This window comes from Rhinopithecus bieti, unplaced genomic scaffold (assembly GCF_001698545.2).
Source record: "Rhinopithecus bieti isolate Rb0 unplaced genomic scaffold, ASM169854v2 scaffold_16097, whole genome shotgun sequence".
In the NCBI taxonomy this organism is placed as follows: domain Eukaryota; kingdom Metazoa; phylum Chordata; class Mammalia; order Primates; family Cercopithecidae; genus Rhinopithecus; species Rhinopithecus bieti.
The window spans coordinates 1,836,752-1,844,093 of NW_016808851.1; positions in this window are offsets into that span (position 1 = coordinate 1,836,752).

Sequence of the window (7,342 nt, forward strand, 5' to 3'; positions counted from 1 at the left end):
GTGACCATCTTTGCCTCCATCTCTTTGTGCCCTTTTACAATCATCAAGATATTGTGATCTTGACTTCAATTCTTTCGGATACGTATCCTAAAGTGGGAAGGCTGGGTTACATGGTAGTAAGAGATATCTGCACTTCCATGTTTATAGCAGCACTATTCACAGTGGCCAAGATATGAAATGTGGTATATACATACAATGGAGTATTATGCAGCCTTGAAAAAGAAAGGAATTCTGCAATATGGCATGACGTTGATGGACCTTTAGGACATTATGCTAAATGAAATAAGCCAGTCAAAGAAAGACAAATACTGCATGATTCCACTTACATAAGATACCTGAAATAGTCACATTCATAGAATCAAAGAGAGAAATGGTGGTTTTCAGGGGCTGGAGGCAAGGGGAAACAGGGAGTTACTAAGAAATGGGCATAATGTTCCAGTTAAACAAGATCAATGAGCTCAGAGGTTTGGTATACAACTTTCTACTTAGAGGTGACAATGTACGGTGCACTTAAAATTTTGTTAAGTGGGTAGATCTCATGTTAAATGTTCTTACTACATTAAGAGAAAACAAACAAACAAAAGATACTGTAGTGTTGGAGAATTCTCACAATGACTGAATTGGTCTCCACCGAGCCTGGTGGCAAAAGCAGACAGGGGAGGCTCCTCTCTGAGATCAGTTTTGTAGAGTTGAGGGAGGGGCATCTGGAATGAACATAATACTTGGGGAGAGTGTTGCAGTTAGAGGACGGAAAACAAAAGCAAGTCGTCAAGAGTGCCTCCTGCTATGTTTATGCCTATTTTACTGTCCTTTTCAAAGAAAAGCTTCAAGTTTAATTGATCAACAATTTTTGAATTTTTCTTTAGTTGTGTTTTCAAATTTATTGGTTTCTGCATTTCGATTTATTCATTCCTTTGTTATGCTTTTTTGGGGGAGGCTTATTTTGTTATTCTTTAATTTCTCGAGTTGAAAGTTTATCTCATTTATTTATAGTCTTTGTGGTTTTTAATGAATATATTTAAGGCTCTGAATTTTTTCTCTGGATACTGCTTTAGTGGTGTTGCACTAGTTTTTTTTAAACCCCTTGTTTTTGGTTTATCAACAGCCTTTTCAACATAATTCAATGCTTATAACACTGTCTACATATTGTTTTCAAAATGGTTTTGAAGATTAGTTTTTTAAAAACTAATTTCTTTTTTTTGTTTGTTTATTTTTGAGACAGGGTCTTGCTCTGTTGCCCAGGCTGGAGTGCAGTGGCATGATCATGGCTCACTGCAGTCTTGACTCCCTGGCTTCAGGTGATTCTCCCATCTCAGCCTCCAGAGTAGCTGGGACTACAGAAATGTGCCACTTTGCCTGGCTAAGTTTTATATTTTTTTGTATTTTTGTTGTTGTTGTTGTTGTAGAGATGAGGTTTTACCATGTTGTCCAGGCTGATCTTGAACTCCTGTGCTTAAGACATCCTCCCAAAGTGCTGGTATTATAGGTGTCAGCTACCATACCTGGCTGAAAACTAATTTAAAACAACATCATTATGGAGATACAATTTACACTGCTTACAACTCACTAATTAAAAGTGCATTTTCATGTTCTTAAAAGTATATTAAAAAAGTTTGTAACCATCAACACAATTTCATTTTAGAATGCTTTTGTCCTCTCTAAAAGAAACCCATCCTTTTCCTCCCACAACTTTCCCTACCTTTATGTATTTGCCTATTCTAGAATTTTTGTATAAATGGAATCATACAGTATGTCACCTTTTGTGACTGGCTGCTTTCACTTAGCATAATTTTTTGAAGTTCATCCATATTGTAGTGCTTCAGTCCTTGTTATGAGGGAATAATATTCCATTGTATGTATATACTACATTTAAAAAATGTATTTGTTATCGGTAAACATTAGAGCTGTTTCTGCTTTTTGGTTATTGTGAGTAATGCTGCTAAAAATGTTGTATACAAGTTCTTGTGTGAATGTATGCTTTTATTTATCTTGTTTATATACCTAGGAGTGGAATTGTTAGGTCACGTAGTAATGCTATGTTTACCTTTTGAGACATTACAAAACTTTTTTCCAAAGCAGCTGCACCATTATAAATTCCCACCAGCAGTGCATGAGGATTCAATTTCTCCACATCGTTGTCAATGTTTCTTACTCTCTGGAGCCAGCCTAGTGGGTGTAAAGTGGTATTTCACTGTGGTTCTGACTTGCATGTCTTTAATGACCAATAATGTTGAGTGTACTTTCTTTTTTTTTTTTTTTTTTTAGACGGAGTCATTGCTCGTCTCCAGGCTGTGAGTGCAGGGCCGGGATCTCGGCTCACTGCAAGCTCCTCTCCCGGGTTTACGCCATTCTCTCGCCTTTAGCCTCCCAAGTAGCTGGACTACAGTGCGCCCGCCACATTCGCCCGGCTAAGTTTGTATTTTCTTTAGTAGAGACGGAGGTTTCAACCGTGTTAGCCAGGATGGTCTCGATCTCCTGACCTTGATCGCCCGTCTCGGCCTCCCAAAGTGCTGGGATTTACAGGCCTGAAGCCACCGCGCCGGCGAGTGTACTTTCATGTGCTCACTGGCCATTTGTACATCTTCTTTGGAAATATATCTGTTCACCCCTTTTGCCCATTTTAAATGTTGTATTCTTTTTCTTTTTATTATAGCATTGTAAGAGCTCTTTATATCTTCTAGATGCAAATCTTTTATCAGATATATGTTTTGCAAATATTTTCTACTGTTCTATGTGTTGTCTTTCATTTTTTAAATAATATTTTGTGAAGCCAAAAGTTTTAATTTTGATGAAGTCTAAATTATCATTATTCTTTATTTTGTTGTTTGTTTGTACTTTTGGTGTCATAGCTAAGAAACAATTGCCTAATCCAATGTCATGAAGATTTATGTCCCTTTCTCCCTTCCTTCCTTCGATTCCCTTTCTTTCTTTCTCTTTCTTTCTTTCTTTCTTTCTTTCTTTCTTTCTTTCTTTCTTTCTTTCTTTCTTTCTCTTTCCTTTCTTTCTCTTTCTTTCCTTTCTTTCTTCTTTCCTCTTTCTTTTTCTTCTTTCCTTTTCTTTCTTTCTCTTTCTTTCTGTCTTTTGCTTTCTTTTTCTTTCATCTCTCTCTCTCTCTCTCTTTCTTTCTTCTTTATGTCTCCCTTTCTTTCTTCTTCCACTCTCTCTCTTTCTTTTTAGTTAAGGTCTTATTATGTTGCCCAGGTGGGTCATAAACTCCTGGGCTCAAGTGATCCTTTCATCTCAGCCTCCTGAGTAGCTGGGACTACAGGCATATGACACTGTGCCTGGATTAAGAGTTTCATAATTTTAGCTTTTGCACTTAGGTCTTTGATCTGTTTTGAGTTAACATTTGTATAGTGTGAGGTCCAACTTCTTTCTTTTGCATGTGGCTATCCAGTTGCTCCAGCACCATTTGTTGAAAAGACTCTCTTTTTCTCCATTGAATTTTCTTGTTGCCCTTGTCAATATCAGTTGACTATAAATTCCTGAGTTTATTTCTGAATTCTCAATTCCATTCTATTGATCTAAGTTTATTCTTATTCTAGTAGTCACCATTGTTTTGATCTTCTTTCTGTGTCTCAGACTTTTCCCCCTGTAGAACATCTCCAGTAATGTTTTACATAAGTTTGTGATTAGTGATGCTATAGTGTGATAATGTGTTTATTTGCTCTTACACTTTGGCTGAGCTTAGAAATATTTGTATTTTGACCTTTGATATGGTTTGGATGTTTGTCCCCTCCAAATCTCATGTTGAAATGTAATCACTAATGTTAGAGGGTGGGCCTAATGGGAGGTATTTGGGTCATGGGGCCGGATCCCTCATGGTGTGGTGCTGTCCTTGCAATAGTGAATGAGTTCTCATGAGATCTGGTTGTTTAAAAGTGAGTGGTACCTCCTTCCTCTCTCTCTTGCTCCTGCTCTTGCCAAGTGATGTGCCTGCTTCTGCTTCAGCTTCCATGATGAGTAAAAGCTCCCTGAGGCCTCACCAGAAGCTTAGCAGATGCAGGTGCCATAATTCCTATATAGCCTGCAGAAGTGTAAGCCAATTAAACTTCTTTTCTTGATAAATTACCCAGCCTCAGATATGTTTTATAGCAATGGAAGAATGGCCTAATACAACCTTTGAGATGTCTGTTTCACTGTCATCTTTGCTTCAGAGTTACCGAAGAAAAGTCTGATGATCTCATTCTGTTTTCTTAGTTGATCATTGGTTTTTATTTTATCTCTTTCTCTGCAAGACTTTCAGATTTTCTCTTTATATTTAGTGTTCTGAAATTTTTATATTACTGTTTTGTGTGATTCATTTTTTATTCATTTTTTTCTTTTCAATCTGAGGATTTTTGTTTGTTCTGGAGTATTTCTTTATTATTGTCTTGAGTACTGCCTTTCTTCCATTCTATTCTTTCCTTCAGGCACTCATATTTTCAAATATTAGAATTTTTGGATCTGGTCTAAAAAGGAAATAAAAAAATCAATAATCAGACTAGAATAGAAGGGATACCCTTGACAGTCCAAGAAATAAGAGAAAGCCCTGACATGCCAAACAGATGTTACGAGATAAACTTGTAAAAGAGAAATACTGCAGCTGGGCGCAGTGACTCATGCCTGTAATCCTAGCACTGTGGGAGGCCAAGGTGGGTATATCACTTGAGGTCAGGAGTTCGAGACCAGCCTGGCCAACATGGTGAAACCCTGTTTCTACTAAAAATACAAAAATTCACCAGGCCTGGTGGTGGGCGCCTGTAATCCCAGCTACTTGGGAGGCTAAGGCAGGAGAATCGCTTGAACCTGGGAGGCAGAGGTTGCCGTGAGCTGAGATCATGCCACTGCACTCCAGCCTGGGTGACAGTGAGAGATTCCATTTCAAAAAAATAAAAAATGACACAAGAAAGATGACAGAAATGACAGGAAGTAGAGACACAACTCAAATTCTAGGTTCCAGATCTTGATATCTTCCCGCTATCTTACTGCTCTGCGTCATGTTAGCTTAGAGTTACTCAACCTCTTTGACCTTTGGATTCATGATCTAAAAATGGAGGGTTATGGGGGCATGGTTAAAGTGATAATTTCGAATGTGTCTTCAAACCCAACATATCATGAGCCTTCCTTGAATTGCATCTTCATTTATAGATTAAATGTTTTGATAAATTCACTATGGGCTCTTAATTGCATTATTAAAATTGTGGTGACAACCAGCTATTATTTTATGGTAGAACATAAATATCTCTTTTCATTGCCATTCTTTACTAAAAGGATACTTTTCCCCCTTTTTTCTTTTTCCATAGGTTATTGGGGTACAGGTAGTGTTTGGTTAAATGAGTAAGTTCCTTAGTGGTGATTTGTGAGATTTTGGTGCACCCATCACCTGAGCAGTATACACTGCACCCTATTTGTAGTCTTTTATTCCTTGCCCTCTCCCACCCTTCCCTCCAAATCCCCAAACTCCTTTGTATCACTCTTATGCCTTTGCATCCTCATAGCTTAGCTGCCATATATCAGTAGGAACATATTATGTTTGGTTTTCTATTCCTGAGTTACTTCACTTAGAATAATAGTCTCCAATCTCATCCAGGTCACTGTGAGTGCCGTTACTTTTTTTTTTTTTAATGGCTGAGTAGTAATCTCTCATATATATATACTACAGAATTTTTATCCACTCATTGATTGATGGGCATTTGGGTTGGTTCCATGATTTTGCAATTGCAAATTGTGCTGCTATAAACATGCATGTGCAAGTATCTTTTTTGTGTAATGACTGCTTTTCCTCTGGGTAGATACAGATTGCTGGATCAAATGGTAGTTCTACTTTTAGTTCTTTAAGGAATCTCCACATTGTTTTCCATAGTGGTTGTACTAGTTTACATTCCCACCAGCAATGTAGAAGTGTTCCCTGATCACCACATCCATGTCAATATCTACTGTGTTTTGATTTTTTGATTATGGCCATTTTTGCAGGAGTAAGGTGGTATGGCATTGTGGTTGTGATTTGCATTACCCTGATCATTAGTGATCTTGAGATTTTTTTTTGTATGTTTGTTGGTCATTTGTGTATTTTCTTTTGAGAATTGTCTATTCATGTCCTTAGCCCACTTTCTGATGGGATTTTTTTTTTATTGCTGATTTGTTTGAATTAATTATGTATTTTGGATATTAGTCTTTTGTCAGATGTATAGATTGTGAGGATTTTCTCCCACTCTGTGGGTTGTCTGTTTACTCTGCTGACTATTCTTTTCTCAGTGCAAAAGCTCTTTAATTAGGTCACAGCTATTTATCTTTGTTTTCATTGCATTTGCTTTTGGGTTCTTGGTCATGAAATCCTTGCCTAAGCCAATGTCTAGAAGGGTTTTTCCATGGAAGATGTTATCCTCCATTAAACTTTTCAGAGTTTCAGGTCTGAAAGTCCTTAATCCATCTTGAGTTGATTTTTTGTATAAGGTGAGAAATGAGCATCCAGTTTCATTCTCCTACATGGGGCTAGCCAATTATCCCAGCACCATTTGTTGAAAAGGGTGTCCTTTCCCCACTTTATGTTTTCGTTTGCTTTGTTGAAGATCAGTTGACTGTAAGTATTTGAGTTTATTTCTGGGTTCTCTATTCTGTTCCATTGGTCTATGTGCCTATTTTTATACCAGTACCATGCTGTTTTGGTGACTATGGCCTTGTAATACAGTGTGAAATCTGGTAGTGTGATGCCTCCAGATTTGTTCTTTTTGCTTAGTTTTGCTTTGGCTATGCAGGCTTTTTTTTGGGTTCCATAATACTTTTAGAATTGTTCCTTCAAGTTCTGTGAAGAATGATGGTGGTACTTTAATGGGGATTATACTGAATTTGTAGATTGCTTTTGGCAGTATGGTCATTTTCACAATATTGAATCTACCCATGCATGAGCATGGTATGTGTTTCCATTTGTGTCATCTATGGTTTCTTTCAGCAGTGTTTTGTAGTTTTCCTTGTAGAGATTCTTTCACCTCCTTGGTTAGGTATATTCCTAAGTATTTTGTTTTATCTTTTGCAACTTTTGTAAAAGAGGTTGAGTTCTTGATTTGATTCTCAGCTTGGTCACTGTTGGTGTATAGAATAGCTACTGATTTGTTTACATTAATCTTGTATCCGAAACTTTGGTGAATTCTTTTATCAGTTCTAGGAGCTTTCTGGAGGAGTTGTTAGGGTTTTTGAGGTAAACAATCATACTGTCAGCAAACAGTGACAATTTCACTTCCACTTTATCAATTTGGATGCCCTTTATTTCTTTCTCTCGTCTGTTTGCTCTGGCTAGGGTTTCCACTACTATGCTGAAGAGGAGTGGTGAGAATGGCCATCCTTGTCTTGTTTCAGTTCTCAG